We start from the raw sequence: 19,402 nt of genomic DNA, 5'->3' as shown, positions 1-19,402 counted from the left end.
CTTGTATTGCATTGATGTATTGTATTTACATGTATATTTGATTCACTCTAATCCATGCATCAGTTATGAGTACTTGTATCTTGTAGTTTCCTCTCTTGTTTGTGCAGGATCTGTGTGTAGCTGGACCGGCAAAGAGAGCAAGGAGCTGGGAACAAGAGACAAAGAGAGAGGATAAGGATCGACTAAGCGAAAGACACCAGGTTGGTTAATCTTTTCTTCCTTCTCTCTGTACTTTCATAAAGGAAAATATCAAAGCTTTACTTTCAGTTGTTGCTAAAGACTGTCACCTTTAGAGTAGGGATAGGGTCATCCGAGTCGGATACTTTTCCCCACAACAAACTGGCGACTCCGCTGGGGAGCCTAGTATCTTGTTGGTTTTTGTAGTATTTTGCTATTCATTTCTTGAAGAAAAGAGTACCAAATCGAAAAGCTTTTGACTATATCAAAAGCGAAGTAGAGGGTCTGCTACTCTTGCTCATTTGCTGAGCAAATTCAAGATTTGAAGAGCTTATCTACAAAAGACTCTTTACTCTTTGTGATAGATCTTCATCCTCTTGATCATCCCTTAGCCTGTACTTGACCTATAGCTTTTTATTTCAGCAAAAACAGTGCATTTTTGAGCTTTTTATGACCCGGAAAACTTTGTAGACGCAACTCTCGTGTCCCAGAGCAGGCTGTCCACAGGCAGTCTGCATTACAGCGCAGGTACTCCCTTCGGGAACTGCGCTGAGAGTCAAACTGACAGACCAGAGCCTGCGCTGGTCCAGTTAGCCATTGTCTTGCTCAGTTTTCCCATTGTGTCTTGGCCCTGTTTTCACTGATTTTTGCTGATTGCTTGCTGGTCATTGTACTTGCTGTAAACCACTTCTCCTTGACATTATTCCGCCTCAGTTGTGTGATGAAACTGTGAATGTTCTTTTAGTATTTCTTGTTTCAGTTACAGTTTCCCATTGTGAAAAGCGAACCAGTATAGCTGTGGCCTCTTAGATCCTGAACTGTAAAAGTGTCTTTGTGATCTTAAGAGCTAGTTTTATTACTGTTCATGGCTGTTTGAGTTTGTTTGTTTTTCATTTTATGGTTTGAATCTATACATTTCCTGTGTTTAAACAAGTCGATCATAAGGTGTCTTTTTGATTTTGGACAAGCTTGTTTATTTCTACTTGAAATTAGATTCAAAATTATACAACAGTTTCCTTTCTGTCTTACATCAACATTAAGGATAACGAAAAGAAATACATGCATTGTGCATTTTGCATTTGACTGTGTGTTTGACGATTTAGGAAAATGTGCATTTTAGTGTGTGTTCTATGATCTGTGGAAAAAGTTGTGTCTTTCTTTTCCCTCAGTAGATTAAGGTTTTCAAAGTTGAAAGATTGAAAAGATTTGCTTCTCATCTTAGATTGCATATAGGAAGTTGTATATATACATCTCGTGGCGACCCTGAAAGGCAAACTGTTAAGCAAGATCAACATTAAAATAAACCCAATTTACATAACAACGCTTTGTAACTTAACGCAAACATCTAGAGGTCTAGGTAGAGACGTGTTCCGGCGTCGTTAAACATAGTGACTGTCGATTTCTACGAAGGTGGGTGATTCCTCCTGAGAGTCGGTGGCACTAACACGGACTTGTGCTCCCGCGTACCGTCGCGTATATTGGGAGACCCCTATAGGCTTTTATCCTTTATCCTTAGGAAACCGTGTCGGCCGCCCTACTGATCGCGATGTAGTGAACACAGCATTCACGAAGATCGACCACCCGTACCGTAAAACGTATTCTGTGGTTTCGCGAAAGGTTTGGCACACCCTCTGCCTAGATCTCCAGAGCAGTTTCTTTTGGCCTTTTTCAAACTCTATAACTGAAAAAGTCCAACCGAGCATTTGTCACTTCGGGCTCGTTAAAACATCGAAGGCGACTAGAGTCATCTTTAGCTTTTTCTCGACTCTTAAAACATGAAAAAGCAAGTTTGTGTCTAAAAGCGTCGTTAATAAAATTTATTTTAAGCGGAACATAATCACCTGTTATTCCCACGTTGATCTTTCAGTTGAAAAGTATGGAGCCCACCAACCAAGGAAGTAACCTTGGCGGAAGTCCAAATCCCTTCTCCTCTTGGGGAGATGTTGGTGCGCCTCATATGGCTACATTGTCACTTCCAGGATTGACAATCGGCCTCCCTGTATGGCTCTTTTCAACTAATGTAGTCCAGATCGCCACTAATCCTGAGCAGTCGAATCAACAGTCAGAACAATCTAGAACTACCCACCAGCCCTCCACTTCTTATGATACTTCCTCTGATCCTTCATCTTCGCAAGGTAGAGCTGGCAAAAGTCAGCCTCCCAAGGAGAAGAAGGAAAAGAAGAAGAAAGAAAAGAAGCAGAAGGAGCCTCTGGCGAAGGCGACTGGGGGCAAGCAGAAGAAAGCTGACAAAAACCCACACACTGCACCGACCGGGCCTAAATCGCCATGTGTCATTTGCAAAGGGACCCACTTCTATCGTGATTGTCCTTGTATTCCCCGGATACTAAGGGACTGGTCCCCAAGGTTGCACAATCCGGTAGCATCAACCTCTGGTTGTCATGTTGATTGCAATCCGTCAACTAATGAGAGTGAAGGACGAAGAAGGGGACCAAGATCACCCTGTCTATTGTGTGAAGGCAATCATGCCATCCACAAATGTCCATTCTTAGATGAGGCAAAGAGAGTTTTGGAAGATCGTCCGGTATCACCGTTACAACTTCCTCCTGGATACCAAAAACTCGTGCCTAATCCCTCGATAGTTGAAAATCCAGCTGGCCCGCTCAAGTGGTCAGCTGAAGCGTCAGTCACTGAAAATGAACCTACTGAATCTAGACCGGACGAAAGTCCAAAGGTCGATACGGCAGTTGACCCGGTTCTACCTTCAGAAGTTTCATCTTCGAATGACACCGTCGCCGAAGAGTCATCTTCATGCGACACCCTCACTGAAGAGAATAAGGATGACACCATCCAGGTTCTTTTCATCAGCACCGACTCCGATGAGCGTCAGGACAATGCGCCCATTCCTTTATCGCAGGAAGGAACATCATCAGAGTCATATCCGGCCGTATATTCGGTCCCACCACCGAGCAACCTGGTTGTATCCTTTGATTGGAATCAACTAGGCAGACCCCGGTTACCAGCCAGTACACCATTCAGAATCATTGTCCAGATCTATAGAATGATTATGGCTGGTACTATCATTGACGAAGGGGCGTCTGTGAGTATCCTTTCCTCTGTTGCTTGGAAAGCACTGGGTTCCCCGGCGCTTTTACCTGAGTTGAGAAATCTCTCAGGTTTTGATAAAGGAACCAGTCGACCATTAGGAATCCTCCCCAATGTACCTGTTACATTGAAAGGGAAGACCGTTAATTTGAACGTGATGGTCATCCAAGGACCCTTGGATTATAACCTACTCCTTGGACGCGACTATATTTATTGCATGGGAGCGATAGTCTCCTCACTCTTTAGAGTAATGTGTTTTCCACACGAAGGAAGGGTGGTCAAGCTCGTAGACCAACTTTCGTTTCCGGGATCTCGCATCGCAAATAGTCAAATACCATTCCTAAATGGTCTGTTCACTCAAGATTCGCCTCCACCCCCAGTCCTCCTTCCCGATGAGTGCGAGTGATTCGGAAAGAAAGACTAGGACCCAGGGGGCATGCACCCTGGTCTGCTTCGGGCAGAAGAAACCCCGGGTATAAGGAAGAATTTCCGCAGAAGAATATGACTAGTCCGTACCCCGTCCGTGGAAGGAAGTGGGGTTGTTCTGGAATAGTGTTCTTTTGTTAAAGTTATGTGTTTGGCAAAAGAGTCGTTCACCTTTGTCTAAAGAGGTGGGCACTGCCCAAGTAGGAATTCCCTTATTACGACGAATAGTAACCATCTTTGAATTCAAGCCTCGCCCATTAGAACATATGTTTTGAAGGATAAGCAGGGGCAGCTTACAAAGTAGGGGACTATATTGTTGTGACAGAGGGTAACCATCTTTGGACAACCCAATGATAGACACCGCCGAAGAAAGAGATTGATTTGCGGCAGCGAATAGAACCCTCTTCGGATAATAAGAAAGAGGCAAGCCTCCCTCAATAATACCAATGTTTTGTCTTTGAGTAGTGTTCTTCTATTGTCACAAATAGCTGTTTATTAAAAGTGGGCCGACGGGAAGCCTGAGTACTGCGTAAGACCCCTTAAAATAACGAGAAGACAAGTATCGTTAACATTAGATTAGCAAGATGACAAATAACTGTGAACACCCAAAGAAAAGCAGAGGTAGGGGAGAGGAGGGGCAGCCTCGAAATTCTATCCTATATCTGGGGGCATGCAAACTTTTGGAATGCAAGCAAGGGACGACTATTTATTTTTTAAATTTTTAGGTCCTCCCTTTAAACCTGTAGGTCTAACCCTTTAAACTCGTAGGATTAGCCGTTTCCGACCTTGCATGAAGAAAGCCTGTGGGGCAGAAGTAAAATTTGCCGAAATTGGAGCATAGCTTTGTGAGATAAAGCTCCTTAAAAAATAGTTATCTCATAGGAGGCGTTCTTATTATGACTGGTATATCGAGCAGTTTTAGCATATAGTTCATGCTCGTTAAAAAATAAACGCAAAATTCGAGCAGTTTTATGACTGAATTTATGCTCGTTAAAAAATAGAAAAAGTGTGAGCAAAAGTTTCCCCCAGAGTTCAAGCTCATGAAAAAAATGAACCTATCCCGGTAAATAACCTTTTGAGATTGTAAATTCATCAGCCATAAAAGCCTTGGTCGTGTTTGTGCACCGTCACCTCCACTGTTCATTTGGCCGATCATTCACCTCCATTTGTATGTTTACCTCTTTTGAGAAACAGCTGCGAAGAGTGATTTCACCTAGCCATCCTTGTGACACTGCCGTGATTGGAAAATTCCAATTTGTACCTGGAATCTGCTGCTATCCCTGTTTATCACTCGTTCCTCAAAAGACGAGTCTTCTTTGAGCTCTTTTCACTGACTCGTAAAATATGAAAAGTTTGCCGAGTTTTGGCCTTCCAGCTCGTTAAACGACCGGAACGCTATCCCTCATTTAGACTTTAATCTTTTTGGACCTGAGGGATTATTACACAAAAAGATCGAGCGCTTGTCTTGTTCGGCTCGTTAAAAGTACCGAACACCCATCCCTTCTGTATTGTTTTATACTTTTTCGGACTTAAGGGATTAGATGACGAAAAAGGAATTATGGAGTTGACTTTCTGTACCTTTTCAGACTCTCTAAAAATGAAAAGGACCGAGTTTTCTTTGTCGTTAGACTCGTTAAAATGATTAAATAGCAACAAACTTGTCTTTAGACGAGAACGAGTTTCCCTATCGCTAGGCTCGTTAAATCTTAGCGATGGGCTTGCCCGAAGGGCAGGTTATAGAACAAGCATATGTTATCCTCCTCAAGCTTGACAAAAATAAAGAGGTACGGGTCAGAAATGACTGGGGAAAAATTGGGAGAACATCAAAATTTAATGGTAGCAAGTCACTCTTGAACATGACACTTTTCCTCCGTACCACATCGGGTTGGGTTGTTTCATTCATCGGTCTCATCACCATGGTCCTCGCCAAACCATCCACATTTGGGGTAATGCTACCGATCCATCGCATCAGTGTCGTTATATGTTCAAGAGGGGTCATTCTGAAAGTGTCAACCGTGTCCCATCCACTACCATACATTATCCTTCATCCATTCATGATCGCCACCCTGAATCATATGTCACAGTTTGTTTTCACCTCCACTAAAATCATTAGCTCCGTTCTGTGTCATTGATGTGGGATTCATTAAGGCCCTCCTTTGACGGATCGCTTCTTGTCGACTTCAGCTCATTATCCAAGAAGTTGATCTAGGAACAACCCCATCAGTACTTTGAAGCTTGCATGCCTCAATGGCAAGTTTCTCACTTCCGGCGATAGGTATACATCAATGACCTTCGACCAGAAGATTTTGCGTGGCGTTCGACGCCAAGTCCTTTATTCACGCCACGTGAATTGTACTGCAGTACCTTGAGGGTCATCGTCATTATTGGTGATTCCTCTCGCGCTTGTTAACGGTTTTCATTATTGACCGGTAATCAAGCGATGTCTTTCCATGTTCGACTTCAGCAAAATTGTCACATGGATCGACTTGTACTTAGAGTGAAGATCGAACGAGTTTGAAGACCCCGGATCTAGTTTCATCCATCCGGGCTGCGATATATATTCAGGAAATATAAAAGCATTTGCCATGTACATCATTGCAGCAGATGATCATCCTATTCAAAGGATGATAATTTCAGCAGAAAATTATCAGTCTACCTTCAGACGATCGTCTGTCATATGTACCAAAATGTATTTATAAAAGCTGAGCATGGGAATGCCCGCCTCAGCTAGATCATGAAAACAGAATGAAAAATAATGTATTGTATTGTATTGTATTATAGGGCGCCTCCTCAGCACTGGAATGAACTTCGGACCCTCTAGATAAAGCATTTCACCCGATAAACGGCCTCATACTTTAGGGGGAAACTGTTATAGACATTTTTGTGCCTCGCAACATGGAGCATGAAATGTCAATAAATACAGGGATCCTCAGTCCCTAAACATGTTGTTCTTACCCCTAAAAGAACAAGGTCATCAAACAACAGCACTTCCAATCAGTTCTCCACCTGAAAACACTTCAAAACAGGCTAATTGTGGATCATGTCAGCTGCTCCACTGAGCATCTGCGCTGGAATGCAACTGCTCCTCCTTGTACCTGCGCTGGAAGTCAAATCTAATGAAGGCTACCTGCGCTGGGCGAGATTGGCCAAGTGGCACAGTCATTCTGCAAGGTGTCAACTGCCCAGGAAGCTTCCAAACTGACACTTGGTTCATGAGATTCGCCCTGTGATGAGTAAGAGGTACTTGATCACCATGTGTAAGCAAGGATCTCCAAGTGGACTCAAGAACTGAAGATTAACTGAAGAGGGAGAGGACACTAGTCAGTTCTATGCCAGCCTCAAGCTGACTCATCCTCTCTTCTTCTCTCCTATATATAGAGCTCTTCTATGAGGTCTAAGGAGGCTGGAATTTTGTGTAAAGCAAGGAGGTGCTGTTGGTTTACAGTTAGAGCTATTGGGTGATTGTTTTACTAGAGGTGAAGAGGAGAGTTCTTGCTGCTGGGGAGGTGCTGCTGGATTGGAGCCATCATTGGTTGTAACCTTCTCAGAACCCTGTTACTTCTATCAATAAAGTTTTGCATGTTCTCCTATATACTTGTATTGCATTGATGTATTGTATTTACATGTATATTTGATTCACTCTAATCCATGCATCAGTTATGAGTACTTGTATCTTGTAGTTTCCTCTCTTGTTTGTGCAGGATCTGTGTGTAGCTGGACCGGCAAAGAGAGCAAGGAGCTGGGAACAAGAGACAAAGAGAGAGGATAAGGATCGACTAAGCGAAAGACACCAGGTTGGTTAATCTTTTCTTCCTTCTCTCTGTACTTTCATAAAGGAAAATATCAAAGCTTTACTTTCAGTTGTTGCTAAAGACTGTCACCTTTAGAGTAGGGATAGGGTCATCCGAGTCGGATACCTTTCCCCACAACATACCTCAAGGATCTTGTCGCTCATCTTCTGTAGTCCTCCTGAATATAGCTCAATGTCACCCCACTTATTCTCTAGAGGTGCATGAGCACTCATGGCACAGTCGTCATCAGTCTCAACTTCTTTCTCCGCCTTAGTCAGAGATGCCTTGGAGTCAGAAGCCTCTCCCTTATTCTTCTTCCTCGGACACTGGATTGCATAATGACCCAGCTCCCCACAATGGAAGCACTTCACCTTGGAGATGTCCTTCTTCTTCCTCTTCCCTTGTTGTCCCACAGATGCCAGAGCCACATCCTCCTCCTCCTCTTTCTTGATTCGACTTCCCTTCCCACTACTCCCCGCCTTGGTCAACCATCTGATCTCTTCTTGGTGAAGAGTTGCCCACATCTCTTCCCATGCTGAAAGAGTACCTCTACCCAAAATGCCTTGGACAAATGTCTCCCATTCCTCGGAGACTTCATTCAAGGTGGTCCTCACCATGAACTCCTGATCCGACATGGCCCCTATGGAAGTAAGTTGGTCACAAATATCCTACAATCTGAGGAGGTATAGATCTATCTGCTCCCCCTTCTGCATCTGATACGACCGCAACTGATTTTCCAATAACATCTTCCGCTGCAAGAAAGTTCCATGATACAATGTCGTCAAAGTATCCCACATCTCCTTTGTCGTGTTCTTTTCGGCAATATGTGGTACAACATGATCCTTGACCCCATCAAGGATTATGCACTTTTCCCTCGCCATTTCATCCTCATATTTCTCATTATCAGTTGGGTCTACTGGGATAGCCACGGTTCTCAAGGCGAAGCCCTTGATGCGATGTCTATCTAGGACTGATAGGATCCTAGCCTTCCAGATAACAAATTTGGAAGCCTTGTCCAACCTGTCCTAATCCCTCAGTTCGTTCACTGCCATCTCCACTCCTCTTCTGGACTCCCTTTGAGTTTCGACTTTCCTCCTGGAAATCTCCCTCTAGGTCATGATTTCCTGCTGGAAATCTTCCCACAAAATGTCGAACCGCTCATATCCAATCCTCTTTGCAAATGCAACTCGGATATGGATTTCTTGGCTAGAAATCCGTCAAGGCAACGACTCCCTCTACCTTGGTTCTGTCCTTTTAGGTACTGTTCTGCTCTGACATAAACAACACCCCACCAACTCCACAATTTGCCCACAACTCACTAAGCCCCGACAACTGAAGAAACTGAGCCTTCCAACTCTGCGCAATCCCGGAAAAGGTTGATCACTACTCTGGCCAACTGCGTCAAGCCTACCTGGATGAGTAGGATGACGTGGCTCTTCGTGAGCCTCTTATGCCCCTCTCTGCCTCTGCGCTGGCCTTCTCTTTGGCTCAAAATGATGACGCGTGCCCTCTCCGTCACTCCTTCTCTGTTGCCTTCTGCATAGGAGCAACTCTGTCTCTCGGGACAACTGCTACTGCTACAAATTTCTGATATTTGCTGGTGCCTTCAGTCCTCCTGTGATCTGCAACGCTTTGATACCATGTTGAATTTTCTAATTCTGACACGTTAGAAATTCCTACTGCATTATCAGGTTTATTTCACCTACTTGTTTTTTCCATTAACAAGTTATTTATACATATAAATATTGAAAATAAACACAAATGCAACCTTAACTCATATACAGATCAGCAACTGAAATACTAGACAAACACACAAGGGACACCGTTATTTTTGGACAATCGTCCCTAGAAAAACACAATGCGGGAAACTATGCAGATTTCTTGAGTAAAACTAGGGTGTTGAACTGGCTCACCCAACAGAGATTGTTACATGACAATAATACTTCTTCTTGGAGACAAATATTCAGCTAGTCTGCCCCACGAAAATCCTTCTGATGCTTCTCCTAGGCTCTGTGTCAGCCCTGCTAGCCTCATCGTAGCTTCTGAACCCTTTGTGTCAACCTTCTGCCTCTCTGCGTCATCTCTCTAGCCTTTTGCATCACCCATGCAAGCCCCTCAGCCTCTACGCAGTCTCTAGCTCCCTCTACGTGGCTCCTGTTGTCTCAGTGTAGCTCTAGTTGCCTCTCTGTCAACCTCTTCAGTCAATGTGCTGACCCTCTGGCACTATCTCTACCTCTCTGCTATGTACTCACTGCCCCTTGCTGCAACAGATCACTTGTTCGAATTTTCTCAGCAAACCCCGCTCCAGAAAATCAAACTAACTAATCCATCTTGGTATATCTCCAACTGGCCCTCAAGCCTCCTCTCATACTTTTCATGTTGAGACTTCAATAGCCGAGATTAAGTCTCTAATTAACGACTAAGATTAGATTTGGCTTGATCCATGTCATTTAGAACATTCTCACCCAGTTTTATATTAATACCCATTAATATTTTAATTTTCCTAAGTTTAGACTTAGGAACTCCATTAAAAATATTAATTATTTTAATATCTTTCTAGCTAGGTGGAATTTCCCCAAACCATTTCTGGGTCTTGGAGATCTTATGTGCCTTAGTCTCTCCACCAATTTTCATGGCTAGAGCACATCCGATGCTACCACAAATCAACAAATGGATTGGTTTCTTAATGTTCACATATGATGAGAAGGAGGGTCACAAGGCATTAGCGCTCCATGTGGTCATCTAAGGATGTTCCACCTCTTCATCTATTATTACATAGTCATAGAGTATGGTTGGCACCAAGCTAAGCTCCTAGGGTGCAAGTTTCATTAATACATGTAAGGTTTATGTTGAATTGTTCTTTTGTAATGTTGGCATAAATTAGCTATCTTATATTCATGATATTTATTATTGTTGTTGAAACACTTCTTAGTGTAGCTAAAAATGCAAAATCTATGATAAATTATATTACATATTTTATTTAATATAATTTTTATAGAATTAAAATTGTGTTCACTTTGTTATAAATTTGAGATTAAATAGTCCAAACTATTGTCAACCTATTCTAACACTAATAAGAATATATCTATCTATCTATATATATATATATATAATTTAAAATCATATTAAATAAGGTGAAAGAGCATTTCATTAATCCATTTATTAGATTTCATATATTTCTGAAGTTATAACTCCAGGAATGACATAGCGTGAGAAAAACAAATTCATCATATTAATAGATTCTACCAAAAATAATAACAAAGAAAATAAAAGCATTCATAAATTAAATTCATGATAAATATAATCCATAAGCCATGAATTATCCCCGTTTTAGTTATTGTACATTATAAATTGCTTAGTACAATCAGATTTGTGTCTCATACTCAAGCCACAGCCTTGAATTCTTACAAAGGTGGATAGGTGGTTGGGATGCCACCTCAAAGACATGTATATAACCATTTTCTTATTGGTAATGTAATATTAAACTTCAATAAATCTTTATATTGAAGTAAAAATATTCCATGATACCATGCTTAAAAATAAAGAGAGCAAGGATTAACAATTTATCAATCTTCCATGAAAATACACCAGTGATATAAGTGGATACATTGAGCCAAATTGATTTAAGTGGATGTTTTTTAATATTTTATCTCATTATAAATAAAATATCAAAGAAAACAACACAAGTTTTATAGTGGTAAAATCCCGGGAAAATATCCACTACTCAAAATGAGTCACCAAAACCTAACATTGCAATTCTCCAAAAAAAAAAAATACTCCATAAGACCCGCACAAATAAAAGCATAAGAATCTCAACTTCCTTACAAGCTTTTACGGGCTTTAATAGTGAAAAATCTACTTTACACCATGAATGTAATATTAATTAAAAATTCACCTATATTATAACTTGGTTGCTCATATTAAAAAACAAAAAACAACACAACTACCTATTTTAATTAACAACAACTACATAAATGGTCTCATTAAATCTATTAATACCTCATTATATATACATATATATCCCACAAATAATAATTTTAAATAATTTAAATGTAATTAATAACATTACATACATCAACAAATATGTCTACTAGACAACATTACCACATACCCTATTAATATTAACCATGAAAACAACAAACAACTACACATATATTGAAAAATGAAAACAACAAACAACTACACATATATTGAAAGATGATAATAACAATTATCTTCATATGAAACCTAGATAAATGACATTACATAGCCCTATAATATAATAACTAGCTAATTTAAAATACATAAATCCAATTGTTATAAAAGACAAACACGGACTTCACACCAAAAGGGAATGCTATGGTGAGAATAAGCCAACATGAAGAGACCAATTTCATCCACAATAATGGGTTGGGGGGCACTAAATCGCAAATGGTGATAATTTGATTTGTGCAATAAGGCCCAAAGGGTGATAATTTGTTGTGTTTGATTTTTCAAACAAATAAACATTCAAATTAAAAATTAAAGTGGAAAAGAGTGAAGTTTGTTTGGAGAATGTCCATTATAATGAGGCCTTTATAGGTTGTGGTTGAATTAGGAAAAACAAAAAGAGAAATTAAAAATTATAATTATTAAAAAAACAAAAAAATTGTGAGGAAAAAAATCATATTATTTTTAATATTACATTCTAATTAAATTAAATTAATATCTAAAAATTATTAAATAATTCAATACATAAAAATCATAAATATAAATAAATAGAAAGAAAACTTACATTTTTATTAATAAAGAAACAAAATTATATCAAAAAAATCAAGTTACCTTGAATTAGAATAGTTTTCAATACTTTCTTATTTTTTTGAAAATGCTTTTTAATTTCAAGTTCCTTCTCACATTTTAATAATTTTTCAGAAATATTATTATGTAATTTATAAAATAAATCAAAATAAATTATTTGAAATTTAAAAATAAAATTAATTATAAAAAAATTATATTGAAAAATTTACTTTAAAACATATTAATTTTCAATTTTTTCTTTTCAATTTTTTTAAGATGTTTTTTAAAATACAATTTTTTCTCTACATTCTTTATCATTCTACATAATACCATTGAATAATTAAGAAAATAATTAAATTATTTTAAATAAAAATAAAAATAAAATATTATATATATATATATATATATATATATATATATATATATATATATATTATTTTAAATAAAAATTAAAATTAAAACATTTTTTTTATATTATTTTTTCATATATATTAATGAGAAAATATATAAAAAATTTAAAACAAGATAAAAAAAATAAAAATGAGTAAAATATTTTTAAAAATTAATATTTATTTTTTAAGATCATGTCAATAAATATAATTTATTTTAATCCTTTTTAATTTGTTTATTTATGCTATACCTTGTAATTTAAAATTTTACTTTATCAATTGTGTAAATTTCTAAGTAAGATTATGTTTAGAAAATTATGAAAGTCAAATTTTAGAAGATTAATAAACAAATTTTTAAAAAGTCATGAATGTTTTGAAGAAATCAATAAATGAATTATTGTTTTCGTTTCAGTTGCATTAACTTAGAAATGTAAAATGAAATCATATAAAAATGTGTTTATTTTAATGTGTTTAAAAATAAACATACTTGTTAAACTAAAACTAAAAAAGAAGTTTTAATGTGAAGAAAATTAGACAGAATAATATAATTATTTTATATATGAGAAATAATAATAATTTAAAATATTTTATTAATATAAAAATTATAATGTATTATTATTCAATTTTAAAATTAGAGTCAAGTCATACTGTAAATTGATATAGGGGACTTTGTTGCATTAACTTAGAAATATAAAATGAAATCACATGAAAATGTGTTTAAAAATAAACATAGTTGTTCAACTGAAAGTAAAAAAGAAGTTTTAATGAGAAGAAAATTAGACAGAATAATATAATTATTTTATATATAAAAAATAATAATAATTTTAAATATTTTATTAATATAAAAATTATAATGTATTATTATTCAATTTTAAGGTTAGGGTCAAGTCATACTCTAAATTGATACATGGGACTTTGTTGCATTAACTTAGAAATGTAAAACGAAATCACTTAAAATGTGTTTAAAAATAAACATAGTTGTTCAACTGAAACTAAAAAAGAAGTTTTAATGAGAAGAAAATTAGACAGAAGAATAATATGATTATTTTATATATAAATAATAATAATACTTTTAAATATTTTATTAATATAAAAATTATAATGTATTATTATTCAATTTTAAGGTTAGGGTCAAGTCATACTCTAAATTGATATATGGGACTTTCTTGTTTGTGGGACAATGGACTACTAAGATTAAACTACGAAGACATATATACTCTACTTCTCTAGTTTTGAACCTACGACCTTTTAAGAAAAAACACATGCTCTTAACCATTAGGCCCACTCAAGCTCTTAACCATTATGCTATAGTGAATAAATTCTCATAGTTAAAATAAAACCTAGAAAAATAAAATACTAAATTTAAATTTTATTTTATATTTTTATATTTGTTATGTTTCCTACTGTTTTATATTTAGCATCCTGACTCGACTCGAGGTCGACAACATTAAAAAAAAAAAAAAAAAAAGTAGTCACCAATCCACTGTATGAACAAATATGTTGGGAATTTCTACAAATAAAAAATTTCGGAGATTAATAAGTGAAATTCTGTTTTCATTTAATTATGTAATGGTATTAGACAAGTCTTACTAGTACAACCTGTTGATGACAGGCCTCGTCCAGAATCAAACTTCACGGTTGCGCTCGTGCTAAGGGGAGGAGACATGTTAAAATCTAGTCAGCTTAGGGCTAGTGTGGTCCAGGGCAAGTGCGATTCCAGTGTGACTTTGACAACTTAGATGCCCCTGGATTTTCTCAAGCTACATGTTAAAAATGGAGGAACCCTCACAATTTGAATAAAAAAATGATATAATGGTATTAAATATTTTGTTTTGCTTTTTCTAATAATATAATTACATTAATATATTTACTATTAATGATATATTTACATTAATATATTTGCTATTTATGAAATAAAATAAAATTAATATAGTTATATAAATTAAATAATTGTGAATAAGCATCAAAACACTTACTTTATAATATGTCTTATTTATTTTACTAAAAAAACCATAAAAATTTAATTAATTTCAAATTATTATTTTTTGTTAACTATAAAAGAATTAATGTATAAGTTAAATATATACATTTAAAAAAACATGAAACACAACTTTAATTATAGAGATTTATTTCCACTTTTATTATAGAGATTCTTAATTTGTAAAAAGATTTTGTTACATGCTATTAATACTATACGTCCAAAAAACTATAATTCACTTCATAATATATTTTTTAATTAATCAATTTAATTAAAAAGGTAAAAATAAACATAATTATCTTGAGATAAATCTCAAACTTTGATTTGTGTATGTTATTATAAATATTCAATGGAAGTTAAATCCCATTTATCCACTAATAATTATTGATAATTAAATTAAAATTCTAGAAATCCTATTCCAAAATGAACACATCTATGAATATAATAATATGATAATGTATTTAAAAATCACTATATTTTGTTAAAAATGGTTAAATAAATAAATATATTAAGCAAAGTCTTTCGGTAGAAATCACATAAGAGAAATTTTTGGCCAACGCGTTTCAAACCAACAAATGTGGTTCATCATCAGGACCAAATGAAGCTTGAATACATAAATAAATATAATCAATCTATTATCAATATCTCATTAACATAATCCAAAGAGTTGAGCTCAAACTGGAGAGACACATATTGTGTTTCTATCAATGGTGGGTTCAAATCTCTGGAGACATGCTCTACTTGGTGAAAATTGTGAAAAAAAATGTATAAACAAATTCTACTAGGTAGTCCCACATATTGTGTTTCTATCGATGGTGAGTTCAAATCTCTGGAGACATGCTCTACTTGGTGAAAATTGTGAAAAAAATTGTATGAATGAATTCTATTGGGTAGCCCCATGACCGTTTTTTGTTGTTGTTAGGGAATCATCGTTCAAAATTGAACCCATCCCATCCTTTCCTAGGGCTTCTGGTTAGTCCCAAAAGGGCTAAAAGAAAATTTCCATTCAAGAAAAATTTAAAATATCAAAATCACTTAGGTTAGATTAAATTTCTATATTTCTTACACATTTGTTCTTAATGCAATTCCATCTACCCATACTAAGTATAGGTTCCTCAAGCACTACATTGATGTTAATTCTAGATAACAATGGTATGTTTTATGCTTAGCACAATTTACTTCAATGTTCCTTTATCAGCCTAATGAAAATTCCAATTATATCCAGTAACAATCACATTAACTTAATCACATTGATAGTAAATGCAGACACAACATAGAAACATATGTAGAAAACAAGCCAAGACAAGAGGACACCAGATTTGGCGGATGCAAGGGAAAAAACCCCAATGTGGGGAAAACCCTTTGATAAAATATTCTTAATATTATTCAATAATTCAACAGAGAGAGTACAAAAATCAATTTCACTTGCCTAATACACAGTCAAATAAACCCTGTCAAATTCTGCAGTCAAGTACAATCACTTTCAGCCCTAACCAGAAAGTCAACGCTGGTCAAAACATCACCAAAGTAGCTCAATCTTCTTTGGTCAAACTCAACCTGAAGAGGAGGTCAAACGCTACCCAAAACAATTACGTCAAACACAATCAAAGGAGAGAGAAAATCTGCTGTGATTTTCTGCGATCAAAACAGAAGTCAGCCTGAAGTCAAACTGTCCCAAACACCTCAATTTTTATGCTAATAAATGCAGCCACAAGAGAGCGAAATCATGCCCCTGAAAATGCAATAAAACTTGGTCAATAAAGCCTTGGTCAATGCTAGTCAACGTTGTCCTGAAACTCTGAAATTCAACCTACAATCTGACCCAGAAATTCATCCTTCCATTCACACGTGTGTGAGAGAGAGAGTTGATCTTCGAGCCGTACAAACCAATCAGATTTGGAGAGATAGAAAATAATGAGTGAGTGATGTCCAAATGAGGAGAGAGGTCACTCCTATTTATACAATTCGGTGAGGGTGAAAGGGCACATCTATTGGGCTTCATGAGTCTACATTAAGCTAAGGCCGACCTTAACAATTTGTGAATGAGAGAGAATAAACTCAAAATTCCACTTCTGCTTGTTCGAATGAGATGATCTTTATATCAAACTTGGACCTCTCAAAAAGAGGAATCTAATGTAATAATCATCTCCATCATATGAGTTGTCCCAAGGTGGAATTTGGCCCTAGTTTCCAATTTTAACACTCCCTCTCAACTAGGAAGAATTCCACCTACCAATCCATTTGTCATCATCACGCCATCCTGTCATCATGTAGCATCTTTATCATCATTGATCTTATCTGCTGAACCATGAAGTAATAATGAAGAAGTTATCAAGAGTGAGTCACAGGACCTTACCACTCTCCGCTAACAAAAGTCAATCCTTGATCCCAGATCAAGTTGTTGAACACCATGCATCCTAATCATAGGGAGTACGAAAGTGCACCATGCGTCCATCAGTAGGGTTATGGTCCCTAACCACTTTTCCCAACTCATTGGCCAGACGAGAGGTACTTCCCATGAGTCTCGAACTCCATGGGTGGGATGTGTGTTGGGGCATCGACAGGAGAAGGTGAACCACTCATCCTATGCATATGTTAATAGTAGGGAAACGAGAATCACTAACCATACATACATGTATCTGCAATCGTAGGGGAAGGTGAACCACTCACCCTATGGTCGCTCATAGCTCTAAGAAGTACCCCAAGCCCCTAGGAGCTCCCAAAGCTCAGTGTCCAACTCATATGGGACCCTCATAGGAGGGTCTTTCCACGACTCCAAGTCTCTCTTGGAAGGTTAAGAATTTGACCTTCCCCAAAGGCTTCGTCAGAATGTATGCAGCCTATTCATTAGTCCTGATGTGTTGGAGCCTTATTTCTCCCCGTTGTACCATATCCCAGATAAAGTAGTACATGATATCAATGTGCTTGGAGTGGTTGTGGAACACGATATTCTTTAGAAGGCGAATCCCACTCTAGTTCAAATCTCCGGAGACATGCTCTACTTGGTGAAAATTGTAAAAAAATTTGTATAAATGAATTCTACTAGGTAGTCCCAAATATTGTGTTTCTATTGATGGTGGGTTCAAATCTCTGGAGACATGCTCTACTTGGTGAAAATTGTGAAAAAAATTGTATAAACAAATTCTATTGGGTAGTCCCATAACCGTTTCGTCGAATATATATATATATATATATATCTATATCTATATATATATATATATATATATATATATATATATATATATATATATATATATATATATGGGAATCATCGTTCAAAATTGAGCCCATATATATATATATATGGGAATCATCGTTCAAAATTGAGCCCATCCATCCTTTCCTAGGGCTTCTGGTTAGTCCCAGAAGGGCTAAAAGAAAATTTCCATTTAAAAATAAAAATAAAAATATCAAAATCACTCAAGTTAGATTAAATTTCTATATTTCTTACACATTTGTTCTTAATGCAATTCCATCTACCCACACTAAGTATAGGTTCCTTAATCACTACACTGAAAAGATGTGAAGAATGGTTACTAACAATACTAATTAATGAACTAAATCTTTATTCAAAATGATATTAAACAATACAAAACAAGGCAAAATGTTAAATTTAAATGGTAGTTATGGTTGGAAATATGCATCAAAACTTTTTGGTTATCTTCCAACCAAATTTTGATTTGTAAATTGAATTAAAAATAGAGATTTCTCTTTTGGTTTTTATATATTACTATGTCATGTTATTTCTATCTCATATATAAATGTCATTTGTAATACGACATCCATCATAATTGGGACATTACTCTAGAGTACAAAGCACTGGTGACTGGACTATGTAACAAAATTAAAAAGGCCACAGGTACATGACTCTGACAAGGATCTATCCTTGCAAATCCCACCATATTATTCTCCAATAAATAGCTTAGTACTCCACATCCTAATCTAGGATTTATTTTGCATAATTGTATATACAAATTGTAATTAATACTACAACTTCCAAGTATAATTTAGTCTATCAATGTTGTTGTGATTTACAATTATGTTAATAGGCTTAAGTAAAATGTTTAATATGAAGGAAATGTTAATTTAAGGTTTCTGAATCTACAAACCCTCAGGAACCTCGGTGTCGAGGTACAAAAATGACAACCTGTAAATTGAACATTTTATTTCTAAATAACATTTAATACGGAATTAGAGGAAATGAAGTTATTATTGTTCGATGTATCTCACTACAATCACTCGAAAAGAATGACAAGTTTTTTCCATTAATTTAAAATTTCAAAAGCCACTGAACTAATTTCTCCACCATCCACTCCACTTTTGGAATTTGTTAAAAGCAAAGGCAAAAACACCATGTACAAACGCACTTAATTAATTATAATTATGAACCTGATCTTGATTGATTCTTTAGCCAAATTGATGCTATAACACACAGAGTGGCAGAGCACATTGAATACCCAATGAACCATTCAACAACTTCACGTGCGCTCTTGGCTCTTGCTCCTCCCTAAATCCATTTATTTTATTGTTGGCATTTCTTTGTTCCAAGTAACATGTTCCGTGCATTTTCTTCGGCTTCCAATGAATACTCTGAATAAATGTAATTTTTTAAAATATTATTTCATTTTGGAATTTTTTTAAGAATTTATTTAATATACCGGGTCAATAAAAATATAAAATTAAATAAATATTTTTAAAACACTATTTCATTTTGGCATTTTTTAATAATTTATTTAATATACACACGTCAATAAAAATATAAAGTTAAATAAATATATACATATATGCGCTTCCAAAGAAAATTAAGTCCAAATTTGAAATTC

This window comes from Pinus tabuliformis, chromosome J (genome assembly GCF_031772625.1).
Source record: "Pinus tabuliformis cultivar Carrire ecotype Pingquan chromosome J, CPIR1, whole genome shotgun sequence".
In the NCBI taxonomy this organism is placed as follows: Eukaryota; Viridiplantae; Streptophyta; class Pinopsida; order Pinales; family Pinaceae; genus Pinus; species Pinus tabuliformis.
The sequence above is the reverse complement of the archived record's forward strand: the minus strand, read 5'-3'. Positions refer to the sequence as shown.